Below are 18,883 nucleotides of genomic sequence, written 5' to 3'. Positions count from 1 at the left end.
CTAACAATGCTGATCAGAAGCACCACTAATATCAACAGCACCCTTCCACACTGTCTTATCAAAGATTTATGCTACAACATTTTCTCCTGTGGGATTAACAGCAGTTGGTTTTCTTTAATTACAGAACAACTGTGATCTGAAAGTTCCCATGCATGCATCTCTGTCTAGCCTTTTATAACTACTACAACATTTGGGTTTATTTTTGTACCACAACAGAAATGTTTTATATGACACTTAGTCTTCTTTCCATACCCATATCTACAGCCAGAATTGTAACAGTCTTGCACTAATTTTGGAGTTAAATTCATTATTATAGACTTGTTGCATTCATTTTAAGAGACTTGTGTTACCATGGATTGAGACAGTCTCCCCTAGTTGTGCATTTGCTGAGTGAATTAAACCATGGAGTAAGATCCTTCCCAAGTGCTCTTTAGCATAATGAATATTTCATCACATCCAGGAAAATAGAATAATTTTAACTGAGAGTACTTATTCCCCCCAAAACTTTGCACTCTGACAGAGCATTCACCTTGGAGGAGAAAGAAGTTTAAAATTCTCTCAGACACAGACAGAAAATTCATCCTACCTCTTCCCCACTCGGGTGAGTGATCTTACAGCTGCATTTCTGCATCAAAGCAGCCATGGACATTGAATCTCATATCTAAACGATTCTGATATGCCCTCATGCTTTTCTAACTACCAAAGCAGATAACCACAAGGCTAAAAACCTATGTCACGAGAAAGGCAGATCTCACACCTCTCTCAGTATTTTGTACTGACTACTGAGATGGACAGTGTCCATACTGTTCAGAAACAGTTTGTGTAGATATATATATATTTTACAAAGAGGACCTTCAACAGGGAAGGGGTCAGATAAAACCCTCTGAAAGGAGAAGGAAGCGGTTCTGCCTTTGGGACACAGACTTGTAAGACAGTACTAGAAGAGAAAGCGACAGAAGAGAGTGTCATAGCAAGGCCCTGAGGAGCAGGCAATAGCCAGTCAGGCCTGAAAGGACACTAAAAATAAGTAGGGACTAAAAGGAATGGCACAGAGCTTATCATAACCCTGAAAGCTACTGAGCTGACTTAAACCTCCCTGCAAGGGTCTGGGGAGGAAGGATAGATTTGCTTGTATAGACTCCTTCTATTTCTATTCTGTCCGACCCAGTCAGTGGATTTTCTTTATTTAAAAAGTTCAGTTGTCTTGTTTACATTCTAATAAAACCTAGCTTTTGAGTCTAAAATGCTTTTTTGAATCTACTTTGGAGAAACACACAAGCCTAGACAAATGCATCTCTGTGATCTGACTGATTCAGGGTCCTGTAAGAGGTATCTATAAGAGCTCCTCACCCAGAATACTGTTATTTTCACCTCATTCTTATTTTTATATTGTTTAGGAAGTCTTGACAACTGATTTGAGGTTGGATTTGTCTAGGCAGGAAAGAGAAAACAGGGGATAACAATGCAACCAGTACACAGAAGAATCACCTTACAACTGCTGTGCTTTGACTTAAGCAAGACTGACTCATTTAAAAGAGGGCAGCCACTGGCACAAATGCCATATTTCATGGCAAGAAGGTAAAAAGGATGACCATTGCAAGTGGAACCGATACTCATGTTCACCTGAGTGCTTTTATCAATGGACAGATTTTGCCACTCTTACTCCTATCATGTAGCTTCCAATACCACAAAAATTCCTGTTGGCTTTGTGGGCATTTTGTGCAGTAGGTTTTTACTCAACATGAGTCTCTAAAATGAATGTCCATCTTTCTGAATACCATTAATATTTGATAAAATAGGTGCCACATTCTCTCCGATTGTTAATTGAAAGCTGCAGCACCTGGCATATATCATGAACTCATTTAAGAAAAGGGGGAGGGAACGGTAACACTGATTCTTAGCTAGTAAACTTAAGCTCTGTATTGCCAGTTCCAATACCATCAATCCTGAGCTGCCTGCTAGTGCTATATTACTCACACAGAGGTTTTATTTTGCACCTCCCTTAAACATGCAAAACAGACTACTGACTGCAATGCATGTATACACCCAGAGACACTCTAGCATCCTCTGTTTTGGCTAGACTAGAATTTTAAGTCAAAATCAGAAATCTGTAACAGTTAGCAGATCGTTATCAAACTGAAACAGTTCCTACTGATGTATCTTAACAGGAAAAGAACCCAGGTAATTAATTTTAAGATTCAGCTCAATGACTTATAAAAAGGTTAGTGTAACGTGGCTGCCTGTGATCACTTGCTACTGAATTTGATGACACTAGAGGTCTCTTACTGTCCTATGTTCTAATAGAATGAAAAGAGCCAATAAGGAATCAAAAATGTGTACATCAGGGAGATTTGAATTCTAAATGTTGTATGGCTTCCAGACAAAGAAATATAGTGTAGACTTAATGGAAATGACTGCAAATCCTCCTTAGGATATTCTGTAGATATCAGAAGACAGAAAAGAAGACTTATTTGTATAAGTTTTTATGCTGTTGCAGATTCAAAATTCAGAGAAGAGGGAGACAGAGGCGGGGAATGAGGATAAAGAGGGAAAAAAAATCACATTTCCAAAATGAATGCCTTTGATTGCACAAGTTCAATGACTCTTAAAAAAAATCTTTCTGATTATTTTTTAACTAAGTCTGCACTGCAGAAAGAAATGGAAGAGAAATACAGTTCCATGACAGAGTCCTTGTTCAACTGGAAAAGAAATCTTTACTTTAAAGTAAAATAATATTCCCCTTGGAGACATAGCTGAAGTTTTATACTTCTGTGATGCATGCTATGGCCACATCAGTTACCCTGCTCCAAACTGATTGCCTTGCCCAATCTTTTAAAACTATAAATCAGCCTGGATCTCTGTTCTCTTGCACCTGTTTTCATTTATTTACACATTGCCAACAGGTTACAAAAAACTAACAAATTAAAATATCACTCTTGCAGAGGTTCCGTTTTGCATGTACCTTGAGCACACAAAAATGACCATGTAAGACAAAGGAGAATCTATTCAGAATATTTAAAAAATTCTTAGTTGCTTGATATCTTAGGCACTTGCTCTCACACCTGTCTCAGGCATTTATACTTTATACAAAGTGTGACCAAATAAAAATGGTAGCATTTTGCAGCCTCTTCATATTCTTTAGGTTGGATTTTCACCTGTAGTAGTCGAGCCTTAATGCTACTGAGAAAGAAGGCATCTAATATTTCAAGGCTCATTCCTGGTTCCCTGACCTTGGAAGTGGCCACTCAGTGCCTGGAGAATGCATAGTATCTTCCAAACTGCTCTCTGTATTTCTCAAATTCCCACAACACCCATATGTTATGGTAGTAGAGAGAAACAATCAGGTCATAGGCATGTACTAAACTCCATTTCTTTCTTTTACCAGTCTTCTCATACCAAGGGTAAAGGAGAAACTGTGGATATCTATGCTGGTGGGAGATTTCAAAGTGAAGGAGGAATCCCTTACCTGTCTATCTTCAAGAACCGTTGCCAGCTCAGCTGGTTCTTAGCAGTGTCAGTGATCTAAGGCGGTACGTCTCTCTAAACAAGGTGTAAAGCAGTAGGGAGTAAAGGTATTTACATAAACCATTTTTCTATACTTGCCTGAGCTACAGAAGAATGGATGTTGACTCAATCAACAGAAAACAGGATATAAAAAGGAAATTCTTTTAATCATCTCTATATTTACTCCTAAGTTATCGGGATGCTGCAGAAGCTTTGAGAATGGAAGTCCAAAGTCATGTTAAAAAACCCACACAGTCAGAAATTGAGACACATAGTGGCCCACGCAATTAATTACTGGAATCAGGCAAGTAGACTGATTTAAAGAGGAAGCCAAATCTGCAGGCTGACACATAATCAATCATTTTCATGTACAATTATTGTACCAGCAGTTGCAATTGTAATAATTACAAGGGGAACCATAACACATATACATCTTGAGTTTTGCATCTCAGGCTTCCAGACAGCTTAGCAAAGATTTATGAACCAAAACAGATAATGTTTGCTTATCTCTCTCCCTCACTGTTAGCACACAACAGTTAGTAAAATAAGTTTTCTGCTGCTATCTATGTAAATATTAAAACAAGGGAACTGAACCCATAAAAACTCTCTCAGTATTGGAAATATTCCCTGTATTAGCTGTTATAAATAGTTCTTCCTGATACAGACACGTGCAGGCACTGTTCTCTCTGTCTTCAATCACAACTTCAGTCTCTTTGCATTATGTCAAAACAGCCTTCAGTGTAGTTTCAAGGTAGCTTAGACCCATCTTTCATGGCATAGGGGCCATATAAGCTTTTAGCCTCTGCTACAGGGATTTTGTAGCATGGTGAACTTTGCAAGGGCCTTCTGAAATTCATTCAATTTTTCCAGGGAGCAGAGTGGGTTATTGCTATGAGAAACTAACATTACTATCAGGAAGAGTTATATCTGCTTCTGAAGCTGTATACTAAAGAGTTGAATGGATATGAACAACTGATTTATTCTGCTGTTTGAAGCAACCTCATATTTTTATGTCCATATAGGAATTCAGAGAATGTTCAATAACATCATCCAGACTGCAGTCAGCTGGAGATGTCAGAGCAACACTGCAAGTGGATATTTAAGGCTTATTCTCACATCTAGAAGACTTCCATAAATACATATCAGAGTTAGCAATTGTATTGTATTTCTCAGAGCTGCTGACAATACATAATCAATTGAGTAGAAACAGGACTGAAAGTCTGAATTTCTACATGTGTAGTGTTTACTAGGCTTTGGTTCAGTTAATTTTTTTTTCTGGCAGAAACTTAGATTTTCAACACATTAAATGGTACTGAAAAATATTTTTAGGAGAAAGATTATTTTTTAGATAGGCTAATTTGGAAACTTGGAAGAAAAAATATTTTAAGTTGACGACCTGAAGTTTTCAGATTAAAAATTATTTATATTTCTATTGATTTTTCTAACTGGGATTTATACTAACACTTTATTATAATGGCTTTGTAATGATTTTGTAACCATCTTCTGTTGATTATGTGAAACTTTCTGACTACAAAAATGAGTGCCTAACCCTTTATAAAATGCTGCCACAAATTTTAAGAAATTTTGTATTCTTAGCTTTGAAGAGAGCAAATACTAAGGCTCAGTGCAGATTGTTTTCCTCTTTCAAATGAGGTTTTAAGATTATATTCATTATAATTTAGATTTTTATTCAGGAAATTTTAATTGCTGGGGGGAAGGGGAAGAACAGAAAATAATTTTTTTCACAACTGGCTATTACCCACATCTCATGAAGATGGAAAACACAAAGTACTACAAAAGTTTTCCATGTTGGTTCTGTGACAGTCGATTCTGTGACAGTCCTCCTTTCACTAGTATGAACGACTATACAAAATGCAGGGCAAGAGAGAATTTGAATCCTTGACTGGACAGGTCAATGATCCATGAAAAATCCCAAGAGAACGGTCTGTGATAGTGGTCTTTGAGTGAACTAAGCACCAGTGTATTAGAAAAAGAATGGTTAAGAGTATGGAGAAGGATTTGGATACAAGTGGTGATAATAAAGATGGAAGGAATCATTGGATGAGTGTAAGGAAATGGAAATGACTAGCAACAGCAGGAGAGATTGGTAGAAAAGCCAAAAATAGGATGAATACAAAGAAAAATATGACACAGCCAGTATCTCTCTGTGGCCATGTACAAAAAGTATCAGACATTAGACTAAGTGGGGAAGACTGAGAGAGGTCTGTGGTATAAAAGTAACAAGGAAGCAATATTATCAAAGTTTTGACTCTTATTTCAAGAGAAGACTTTTCCTAAAAATAATCACTTTGGAAAGGAACTGTGATTGCATGCAATAACTTGAAGTCCAAAATTATTCATTACCCTACTAAATGACCTTTCCAAAAAAGAATTTCCAATCTAATAATTTGTTGCTGTGAGGTGGTGAAAATATTCATCAACAATTATAGAAATTCACATATTTATATTTCTCAGCAACAAGCTGTGGACAGAAATCAAACAGCTTATTTCAGGTCTTTATATAAAAATCCCATATTAGAGTATGGGCAATGCCAACCTGGTGTCTTGCTGTAGTCAGCCGCGCTGCAGCATTGCTTTAGTTTAACCCCTTATAATGAACTCCCCTAGGGCTCATTCAGTATAAAACAAGCTTCATTTCAATAGTTTAGTGATGTGATGTATAAGAAGAATGAAGAAGCAACCATTTCAAATTACACATCAGCAGCTAGTAATTTCACCACAATCCCTTCACATCAAATTAACATTTAAATAGTGTTTTAAAAAGAAACATAGAAAAAGAAAAAATGCATCTATATGCAATGGCAATACAGCAAGTATAGACCAAAAGCATATTAATTGATTCAGCACATCTAATTACAAATGAAAACACTGTTACTTGACATTTGATTATTATAAATAGAGAGCAGTAATAATCGAGGTTTGTTACAGAGTGAAGCTTGGTAGTATCTTTTCCTGTAAAGATCTTGCATGCCATAAGAATAAGGAGGTTTGGGTATTTAGTCATGAATGAGGAACGATGGTCTTATTAAAGGAACTGCACTGTAAGAAAAAGCTTTGTTTTACTGAAAAATGTTTTAAAAGAGGAGTCCAGAACAAACCTACTTCAGTTATGGAGCAGCACCCTGAACATGAGTTAGATATGGTATCTAAAACACCAGTTGCTTAAAGCAGCAGTAGTCCCCTAATTGCAAGGTTGGAAACCAGGAACTAATCATGGAAGCGAGGCCATGATTTTGAGGTGAAAGGCAGCAAATGTTGAGGATTGCCCATACAACCCTATCCTGCTATCGCTATATAACAAAACATCTTCAGCAGTATTTACCATGAGGGAAATGAATGTCTTTTTTTTTTTTTTTTTTTTTTTTTTTTTTGACTTGAATATTCATCACAGTTGACTTGTGAAATACTGCTGAAACCAAACAGCCTACTTCAGTGCTTTATTTTCTACAACAATAAGGTGACAACACATGTAGGCCTTCCCCAAATCCTGTATTGGCCAGTTTCAAATGCTTTTTAATTGGTTTTAAATCTTGACTTCTATTACACTTCAAGAATTACAAATATCATTTTTCTTTATATAGATATAACACAGTATCACTGAGGGCACATTTGGAGCACTGTGTGTAATTCTGGCCTCAACGCTATAAAAAAATGACATCATTACAGCAGAGAGAAAGGCAATAAAAATGCTGAAAGGTTTAGAAAACATGACCTATGGAGAGAGGTTAACAGCACTGAATTTTTACAGCCTACAGAGAAGACAAGAGGTGACAAAATTACTATCTGTAAGTACCTTCCAGGAATTGCCACAGTGAAAAAGAAGGGTTTTAGTTTAATTTGTCAGTGTAGGTAAAACAAGAAGTAATGGCCTGAAATTAAGGAAATGGAGGCCAAAAAGTAAAAAGCACTTTATAACAGTGAGGTCAATTAGATAATGGAATAACCTGCCAAAGTGGCTATTATCACCAAAAACATTCAAAGTATTTCTTTCTGTAGCATAATGAGGGAACCCATGAAAAAATCTATAAGTGCAATCCTACAGCTGCACAAAGATGGGCCAGATGACCCAACAGGTCATTTCTAACCCTAATATCTATGATTTCAGGATAACAACAACAAAAAAAAAATCACTAGCAGCGGAAATAACAATGCACACTAGTAGGAGTTATTGTCCCTTCATAGGAAACACTTTCACATGTAAATTGTAGGTTTTTAAAGAAAACCATTACCATGAATTTGAAATCATTTCCCCCATATCAATACCCTTAGGACTTGGGATGTTTTATAATTTTTTTTTAATCTATATACATGCCTGAAAAGTATATTTACAGTTATTCACTAATGACATACAAAGTTTGAAAAGTTACTTATAACAGAGTTCTTCAAAAATATCACGGCATCAAATATTTCTGAAAGTTTTATGAGGTTTAATGTTTGCAAAATCATCAGTTAGGTAGTTCCATGTTCAAGCCTACATTGCCTTTATTCTGAACCCACGCAATTTTTCAGTTTGATGTACAAAACCATGAAATACTTTAAAATCCTCATTTATTAAAGTTTACATATTATATTCTGAGAACATGGTCTCCCTAGTGTATCATGACTTTGCCATTGATATTAGACTGTTCATTGCTTTCCCCTCTTTTTTTGTCGCTTTTTGAACTTTTTTCTGACTATCAAACTCTATTTTGAAAAAGTGCATTGAAAACCAGCTTGATGGGGTTACAGACAGCTTAGTTTAAAGTTAATGTAAGTGTGGATTCTATTAATGGAAGATCTATGCTCTTTCAATGCATAATTTCCATGTAAATTACAAGAAATTAGCAGCATGCTCCTTCACTGTTCAGAAAGGAGCAGAAATATTAAAATATGCTTCAACTGAAATTACTTGGAATACAATGGGGGGGAAAAAAAACCTGACTCACTTTGGTAAATTCACATGAAATGCAGAACAGGACCTGCAAAAAGGGCTCTGTGACATAACGGACCCTAATTCAGTTTTACATTCACCATGAAGAAGTCATAAGTCAGCCCATAAAAACCAAGAGCAGAAAAAAAAGAAAAAAAAACCTTGAAATTCTTAAACAGTTTTTATAGGTTCTTTTTAGTTCCAAATTTTGAGCCTTCAGAGAACAGTTTTCAGCATTCCTGTGCAACCTTGAAAGCTACAATGGTATACAGGGGAAATATAAAAGGTGAGAAACTTCTGCACATCAGCTGGACACAGAACTATGGGCTGTCTTCACCTGACATTTGCTTACAAAATTGCAAATCTCATCTCTTCAGCCCTAGGTGGGATGTTTGACATTTGAGTGATTCATCACTTTAAAAGCTATTTATGTCCTATTTATACCCTCCAAATAGGACTCCAGCTCACTTTAATTGGTACACCATGTCTGGATAGTGGAGATAGGGGAGAAATACTCCACTGTCCTTTGAGATTGTCTCAGACCTTTTGTTGCCAAAACAGGAAAAATTTTAATTTGATAAAAAATATTTAAAATCCATTTTCAACAAAAGATATTTGTGATTGTAGAGTGAGAAAAAAAGTCAAACCTAGTTAAATATAGTAATTAGACAACAATGAGTAATATATGAAAAATAATCCAATCATTTGAGATCACCAGTAATTTATTTTTCCTTTAAATAATAGCATAGCAGCACCCATATGCTTTATTCATGTCTCTTCATAAGAAATCCAGCTGCAATTGAAAAATATTTGATAAACCTTCTGGGAATCTCCCCCACCCCTGCTTCATGAAGAGAAAAAGAATTGTCATTGCACGACATGTTATCCTTGCAGAAAGTACAATATTGCTTTCTCTTATAGTATATGCTATGTATATATATTATTTTTAATAATATATATACATAATATTTTAGTATATTATTTTATACTGGCAATTGTTTTGCTAGATAGTTCAAAAGTTTCCGAGATTAATGTATTAGAAATGGGATGCTTTATAAAGCCCCCCACAGTCATCTTCTGTAAGTGCCTCTGGCAAGTCAAAGCAAAAAAAAACATAAAAAAAAATCCAACCTCTGCCCCCGCCCCAGAAAACCAATATATCAAATTAAGCTAAAAATAGAAGTAGGAATAAAAGAATTAATGTCAACAAAACTAGAAGAAAGCACAATATGAGAATAATGAAGGGTCTGAATGTCTGAATGGAAGATTAACTGGTGACCAGATCCCACAATTTCAAGTTCTAGCTATACCTTTCTTAATTTTAGTCCTGCTGTTTAGGATTCAAAATTGAGTCAGAGATCAAATCCTAGCCCAAGGCAAACTTTACATCCTGGAAGAGTTCAAACTTTTTAGAGAATTTCTAATTTAGTGTGGCAGAGAAGAGGAATGGGATTGGCTTCTTTTCTTTTCTAACCCATGAACAAGATGCAAGGAAACACTGTAGCTTCTCATGGGCTAACACAGCAACTCAGCCTGTATAATGGCTTCTTTCACTTAGCACTATAAGTTCACATATTTCATATTCACAGCCAATACATAATTTTCTAAGTATGTTTTACTGTTGTATTGACTAATAGTATTAATTCATATAAGAAGATCTGTATTCCAGAGCGCACTCGCCAACTGAGAATTGGTCCACAATGCTTAGATGTTTGGACCAACTGGTGTTAATTATAGCATTTTTATTGCATTCAAGCAGAGGCAGAGTTTCATCCTCTTTTTAATTCACTGGGATAACAGTTCTATATTATATAAATAAAGTTCAGGAAGGGAAAAAGCTTTCCTGAAAAACAATTTAAATTATTATTTCATACTAATCTGAATAGACTCAATGGCTCATCATTCCCATTATATATGGACATACATGTAAGAAAAATGAGGCAGGGAGAGATGAAGTGAAAGCACTAAACTATGTTAGCATTGATTTATGCGGTGCTACACAATTTTGCTTTGCAGATTTGAGAGAACATACCCATTTCCTTAAAATGCAATTTCTATCACTGTACTATTGCTCTCTTTCCTGGTTCATGCACTGATTGCTTTATCTCACCAAATGTCGATAAAAAGGCACTGCCAATATCCATCCTGGAGAACAAAGTACTTTCACTGTTGCTGTGGAGAATGGAAGAAACGTTCGATCGTGCGTTTCAAACACGCGTGTGCACCTACACATGTATTTTAGTCATCTGCCCCTTCATTCCTTGATTTTCTGTCCTGCCTCACTGCTAGGAGATAAATGAAAGGAAACTATTAAGGAATAAAGTAATGTTAAATGAAATAAACAACACTGATAAGGCTCCAAGGGAAAAAATTGTGATGTCTCTGGTCTGAGATATCTCTATCTGCCTCCAACCAGTCAGCAGAAGGATGCAAGATGCTCGGGATATTGGTAAGCCAGTGCTGAGACCAAACCAGCAAAAAGACCTGTAGATAAGATCAAATAGGTGACTTTTTTCTGCTTCTCAGTAGACTGATACTGCCAGAGAAAGATAGTAAGGTTACGCTTAGGTAAGGAAATACGTAGCACAATGTCTGCTGTGCTAACTTACTTTCCTTGATGCTGTGCTCTTGTCAGTGATTACATTCAATTTTGTTTTGAAGACTGCTCCTGAGTTGTCTTAATCAGGTCCCCAAAGTGAAAGGGCTAACAGATATTGGATTGATACGGCTGGGAAACAGTGAGGCTGGAGCTCAGAAAATTGGTCAGTTTATTGGAGAGTCCTTTACCCAGAAAAATGTAGTTTGCCAGATCTCGCCTTCTAGCGGGGTGTTGCGAAAGGGACTTAAAGCAGTTATAGTGTATTCACCTGCTAGACATGCTGTCTGCATAAAAAACTATTAAGGCACAATTAAAATTAAAAAAACAGAGGTTTATCTTCATGAAAACACACTAAAGCAAACCAACATAAACTATCGCTGTTGAAAGATAACCCCTGCTACGCTTGCGTATTTGTCTTTTGTGTTTGCAGCCACCTGTTAGGAGTAGCTTCAGGAAAGAGAAGACAGGAGGAGGGAGCTGACAATTACCGTAAGTCACTTGACAATTATAAGCGTCCAGGAACTGCGTGATGCTGTTGAAGCTCTCTGCAGTTACTACACAAACTAACGGAGACTGTTTTCCTGCCCAACAGCTTTCTTACCCGACTAATTGTAGTTTCTGAATCATGGAGAGGAAAAGACGTCAAAATCTATCTTTGTTTATGCAAAGTTAATCTCAATGAACTCCCTTAAATGAACGGAGATGTTTCATTTCTGCTGGGGTAAACGACAGGAGAATTTGTCCACCTGTGTTTTATTTTCTCCTGTAGAAGTCACTCGAAAGATTAAATGAACAAGAAAGGATGATTTGTGAAGATTTCTTTTGCACAAATGCAACCAGTATTATCCAAAATACAAGAGGAAGCATTTGACTGTGACATTTCTAAATACCACTATTTAAATATTTAATTTTATTGAACTTGTGTTCTTGAAAGTCTTTGCAAATCCAATAGCTGTCAAGGGATTAAGCCTATTCAAGCCCTGCCTCCAATGGCAATGCAGTACAAGACTGGAATATTTGTAATTTCCACTTACACTAGATTTTAACTGCTCATGGCTCAGCCCTTAAATCAGCAGTTTTCAGAATTTAATTTTTATTTCCAGTAAATGTAAATAATTTTGCAAACATTTTTATACATTAAGAAAAAAAACTCACAAAAATGCAAATGCAGCTTGTAAGCACATTTTTAAATCCCTAAAGGTGTGGTGCCAGCTCTTTATTAGCATCACAAAAACAAAACAAAATTAAGAATGAAAAATAAGTTGAGCCTCAAAATCCTGAAGAAGGAATACCAAAGAACAACCATCAAGACTCTTGCAGTGCTACTGTTGCATGGGTAAATTCTGTTAATTATTTCAAAAATGGAAATAATAAGTTGCACTGAGAATTTTTTTCTTCTAATAGTATTTTATATTTTAAACTATAAATAATTACATATTTCAAATAATTAGTTACATTTAAGAAATGGAGACTCAGCAGTCATTCATAGGCTGCCAGTTAATGTTTTTTTACAAATGTACTCTTATTAAATATAAGACACTGTGATAATCTTAATTTATCACTTTTATTAGAAATATGGATCACTTCATCCTGAAATGAGGAATAATTGTGTAAAAAAAAAAAAAACGTAACGAGTCTGAAGTGTGCAAATATACCGAAGCAGACCACAAATGAACTTGTGTTCCAATGGCATTAATCACAAATAAAATCACCCAGCAATCTACTTATAAAATCAGACCCCTGTCCTGCATATTACTACAATGTTCTTAAAGCACAAAGTTTCTCACTGTGATCAAGAAGAAAAGAACTGCCTTTCTCTTCTTTTTTGGCTGATAATAGAAAATGATTGTCACAAGGGATTTTTCCTCCTACATTTTCTTAAAACAATCAAAGAAGTATACTTTAATTTAAAATTAGAAAAAAAGAGAAACCTTAGAAACAAACATCCCCAAATTCCCAAGAGAAACAGCCCTGTAAGCAATCTTGTGTCATTTCAGATCTTTGGTAACATTTCCTTTTACTTTGCTGGAGCACAGCTTCAGTCTCTTCATTATTTTTTCCATCTCATGATTTTTGGGGTCAACTTCCTACATTTTTAAAGATTGCCTCAATATTTTGATGCTTCTTTCTAGCAATATTTAGGCCACTGCTCTACAAATGCAAGGCTACCATGCCTTCTCTTAACATGCAATATATTTGACAATCAAAATGAAAATTAAAACAAACATGGTTAAAATAAAAATCATTACTGAAACCTTCATGTTCATATCTCACCAGTTACACCTCTGGCATGAAATTATTCCTTGGATGTGAAGTACTGTTAGGGCATTTTGCTTAACTAAGAGCTGTTTAGCTGAAGTTTAAGTGGAAGAATTATATTGGATCTAATAAGCCAGCAACTAATGACTTGCAGCATTTGTATTATTTCTTTGCAATTGTGGATTTCCTTATTCTTTTAGAAGCAGTTTCTTCTCTAAAACATATTGAATAGTATCACATAGCTAACCTGAATAAATGTATATGATGGGGTTTTATAAGGGTTTTTTATTATTATGAGGACACTTTTACTGCTTTCCTCCCCCTCCTCTTTTAACCGCAGCCTATTTGCCAGCTTCAGGTAAAGAATTTTATGCAACACTTAGACAGTGCTGTATTACTCTGAATTCTGATTAACCAAAGGGGTCAACTTTCATTAGAAACTGCATAAAACTCAGTCCATTAAATTGTCCATTTCAGGCTTGCAGTAATGGCTTACAGTTTTGATTAAATTAATTAATGCACCTACTGCACTGCCAAACGCAATGCTTTTTTTAAGGAACATAGAGGCTTTGTCTGATGTAGAAGTAATTCATGGGGAAGAAACAGTAGAGATGAAAGAGTTAAAATTTAATGGATTAACTAAAAACATGAATAAAGTTGTTATGACAGATAAATTATTTTATCAAAGTTTAGAATTTTATATGAACTAGAGTTAAAAAAAGAATAATCTTAAGCTATTCCTCTTTACAAATTCATTTTAAAATTGCTGACACCTGATGCTACAGCCTTTGATCACAAAAGTCACTTTAAGACAAAGCCAAAAAGAATATGCTTATTTCTTCAATCATTCATCTAGATAGCTAGAAAGTTACTGGTTTTCTAAGCTCTGCTCTAGTCTAAAATTGCCTCCATTTTCACTTTGCCAGTTGATAGTATAAAACACACGCCATTAGATACAGCTATTGGTCTATACAGTTTGACATCCTGCACAAAATGATAAATGCACTACATTTTGGGGAAAAAATCTCTAAGATCCTCTATTCCCTCATTATTCAGCCAGCCAAGGCTCAAATCAGAACAAGAAGGGCAGGACTGGCTAACCTTCATGATCCTCCAAGTCACAGACCAAAGTATCAAGATAGACTCAACTGCTACAAATAAGCTACCTTGGGGCACCAAAATCACAAGATTATTTTATTTACAGGCCTACATTCACTGCTGAGGGAGCAACTACCTTCTAATTAGCACTACGAAGGATGTCACACATGCTCCTGCAGCATGTAACATGGTCACAGATCACATCCCTGCATGGGACCACTCATGGATCAGATGAGGGCTCCTGTGGGAGAAGCGGCTTTAGTTTATTCCTAGCACATGGACCCCAGCTAGGAAGCTCTTGCACTGATTAATCTGGACGTTAATAGCGCACTACATCTCACAACCTTAGCATTAGAAGCCACCCTTCCTAAAAGGAAAAGAAAACCCAGGTGACTGAGAAGACCACCAGTGTCACCAGCCACATGTATCAGACTTTCTTCAGTCAGAGGCACAAGGCTGGCCTCACCTCCCTCCCAGAAAGGTGCAAGAACTGAACATCCAAGAGCTGAACAAATTGATGTACTAATACTAGCAGTATTGTCAGTTACCAGATGGTGTTAATACAAACTTCCCTCTTACTTCTAGGCCTCCCATGTCTCTTTTCATGGCTGAGCAACATCAACTTATTATGGCTGTTAAGGACCTGCAACTTTTAGCTATCCACAGAGCCCTTCTGGCCCCTACCTTGACAAGGAGGTAAAGGTCACACACAGACTCTAAGGAGGCATGCCAGTGACGTAACATGCCTTTCTCACCTTCCTTCTCTAACCCTCCACACCTGCTATCTAGGAGCAATAGCTGCCCTCCCTCCATTCAGGAATAGCATTTAAGCCAATGCTGACACTTAGGTCAGGAAGCCAGTTCCCAAGGATCCCTATATAATCCATAGGGACATAAATTCTTTTTGGGGCAGGCTCCCAGCAAGAAGTTAGCTTGAGTACTCTGGGTATTTCACTGCAGAAACCTAACCCTCTCTGAATATGTGAGAACAGGGCTTCCCACAACACCACTCTTATTCTCCTTGTCTTTCTCTCCCCTCTAGCTTCCCAGGAATTCTCATTCTTTACTTAACACAACCAGCCTGTCATTGCTTGGGGCAGGTGGGAAGCATGACACTTATGTGGTTCTTCTAATACCATTGTCAATAGGAAAAAAAAAGTGGAAACAGAGCTCCTTTCTCTTTAAAAAGAAATACAACTTTGTACATCATATTGCATTACTGGCTAGTATAACATGAAACTTCAGAATGTAACTTTTCCTTTTTTCTGTTTCTTATGGATTTCTGACAGGATCTGTCTCTGGCAAGAAGATGCCAAATGGTTAGCACAGTGACAGATACAGGCAGCAGTAGCGTAAACTTTCTATACAATGTCCCAGAGCAGTACTTCAACGTTTAAGAGGTTCAGGATTGCAAAAAGAGTGAGAAAAATGGGAAGGTACAGAGCTGCACAGCTGCTGAGCTCAGCACTACATGAGGATGTTTAGTCCCCAGAACTGAGGAGGACAGACCAACTGATTCCAACTCTAACCCTCTGACAATAAAACCATGCCAGAGAGCCAGTTGTGGGATTTTTAGTCTTTTAATATTGACTCCTGTGCTCACATCAGTCATAAAGATACTGTAAAGATACTGTTTTGCGGACAACAATTCCTGATCCAAGAAATAGCTTCGCATTTATTATTGTCAACTTGCAAATAACAATATCACTGAAGCATTTTTTTTTGTATAGGCTGCATTAAATTCCATTGATTTTGCAGAAATATAAGGTTAAATTAGAGCCCAGCAGTCTTTCTAGTTTTCCTCTAAATTGCAGTGCTGATATTCTTTTTAGAATCAGTAACCTAACTAAGTAGAATAAACAGATTAAAAGAAATGAAGCAGAATTTTAAATTAAGGCCTAAAGAACCGCTTGTATACAAATATCTGTAATCACACATTGAGCAAAACAGCCTGGGAACTCTGAGCTGCTAAAGTGGCAACAGCTCTTGATAGATAAATCTAAACCTAGGTGTAGAATTTTCAGCATGACAGTTTAAAAAATGTAGTTTTATATGAATTTAAAAGCTTTTTGTCAATTTTGACAAAATTGTCAGTGAGAATGATGAAAGAACATTTCACTTCAACAAGACAGAATGAAAAAGAAAAAAGAAGAAACAAAAGTTAATTTAGATTTTCATATTAGGCAGGCTTACCGATTTTAACATAACACCAATGGGCCATATTTAATATATATTTCCAATATCTCGGAAAGAAATAAATAGTAAAAGTTAATCAAAATGATACAACAAAAAATGGTGTTTAACCTAATGCAACCAAGTAACTCTATATTTTACAAAGTAACGGAATGCAAGGTAATGATTTACCATTTCCTTGCTTTTATTCCTTGAAATTATTAAAAATGCAAAACTTCAATATTTGTTTCTATTTCAGATTACACAAACTCAATCATTAGAATTTCCCAGAGAATGGACATGAAGTTAGCTGGCCTCAAGTTAGATGTTACCAAATGTTATAGAAAGCAAGTGTGCTACTCTCTGAACTATGGAAATACACATAGGTTTTATCTGATTTATCGCCAGAAGGCTTACTATTACAATAGAGCCGATGTTCTTTTCAATGAAATTGTAAGAGTGGAAATCTCTCTTTCTGTAAAGTGATATAACTCCAGTAAATTCAAAGGATTGTTGCCTGTTTGTTTTGTACCAGCAGAAAATACGATGTCAAAACTTTTTGTATGTTGGTGTCAAATGGATACTTGGAAAGGTTTGCAGGCATGTACAAAGCAGAGCCTGCCTGGTCTTGTTAAAGCTTTTGGGAGGTGGGGGGGCTTGGTGGAACACATTTGCATAATCATAAGTAGAGATGATTTAGGCATTATAGCAATTATATTAAAATATTCTTTAATATCATTTCTCAAAGGCAATTTTATGTTCATACCAAGAATCTGTGAAGGTCTCTAATTTCAAACATATTCCCATTAGGTAGTATAGCTATGCAACAGGCCCGTAACTTTTACTCAAAGTCTGATGTATATTGTCTTTCCAAGCTCTGTTTCAGAGAACATTGTGAAGGCTCTATGTGTTGACAGAAGATGAAATACAGGATTCAAGTCATGTCCAGATGACATCTCGGTTTTATTCTAGAAAAAAACCTTAATCCTGATCTATAATAATATTGCTTATGTATTACTCCACAAAAGGACAGCTTTTGTGGTAAAGATAATACCAAGCACTATAGTATATTTTATAACCACGTCAGAACTGCAAATCAAGTGGGAATACAAGTTTGGATAAAAAGAGAAGGCTGTTTTCCTTTTTACTCTCATGTACAAGAATATAAGCAATATTATCCTTCAATTTTACCTCTGATTTTACACATCCACTCCTTGATCACTAATTACTTCATACAAAAAGCAATGATTTTAATTTAAAGATCAAAATCAATCTTTCTGATTATATTCTGAAACTTTCACTTTATACATCTCTCAGCTTAACAAATGAGTCTCTAATATGTGAAAACATTAACTAAACTATCAGACTTGCGTATTTCCAGCATGACAGAACTCAGTACTTCCTTCTATCAATCAGATGTGAAGTAAATAATCTAGTCACCTTGAAACATTCGTTCTGCTTTCATACTAAAAGGACCTGATGCTCTTATGTGTTAAATGTATACAGATACCTATATACATATACATACCTGTACATATGCACATATATATAATTAATTACATCATATGGAAGAGTACGCAAAATGTCTGAATCAGGTCAGTATCCATCTAAACAATTCACTGACAAAAGCAACTTCCCAGAGTACCTTAAATACATAGTACAACTATTTCATTACTTCTACATCTGAAAAAACCCAATGCTCATATGCAGCAGCCCATGCCCTACTCTGACAAGTGAAAGTAAATTGCCAAAATGCAAGAGGAAAAAATAGGTGTATCTAAATGAAAAATGGCCATTCTCTCTGAAACTCTAAGCAACGTGAAATGGAGAAGTCATAGCAGATTAAAAAACAAATGGGAAGCAGCATTTCAGATTGCACAGAAGATAAGAAAGTTCTAGGAGAAGTTAGTGTTCCCATGCGGTTTCAAGCTCTCGACATCATCTGTCTCGCAACGGATGAAAGAATTGCAAGGACTGACTTTTTTGCAACACTGCGGCAAGAAACAGCCAAAATGGGATTGTCATTGTCCCCCAGTGATGGGACAGCTGAAGAGAGCTGGCGCAACTCATAATGCTTAAAGACCTGACAGTGCCATGTCTTGGAAGGCTGCAGTCATGGGCAATGCCATAGCCCACTCCTATTTCACTATTAAAAAGTGATTACCACTTACGAAATACTTGCACATCTGAATGCAGTCAATTCACTGTAGCTCGAAGGCATTTTTTACCTTCTTTGGCCACAAAGCAGTCAGTCTGGCTGTACACTTATTCCGGTCTCTGAAGCCAGTGTACACTTCCAAACATCAGTGGACTGGAAACTG

Source organism: Dromaius novaehollandiae, chromosome 2, assembly GCF_036370855.1.
Source record: "Dromaius novaehollandiae isolate bDroNov1 chromosome 2, bDroNov1.hap1, whole genome shotgun sequence".
NCBI classification, from domain to species: Eukaryota; Metazoa; Chordata; class Aves; order Casuariiformes; family Dromaiidae; genus Dromaius; species Dromaius novaehollandiae.
Note: the sequence above shows the minus strand (reverse complement) of the source record.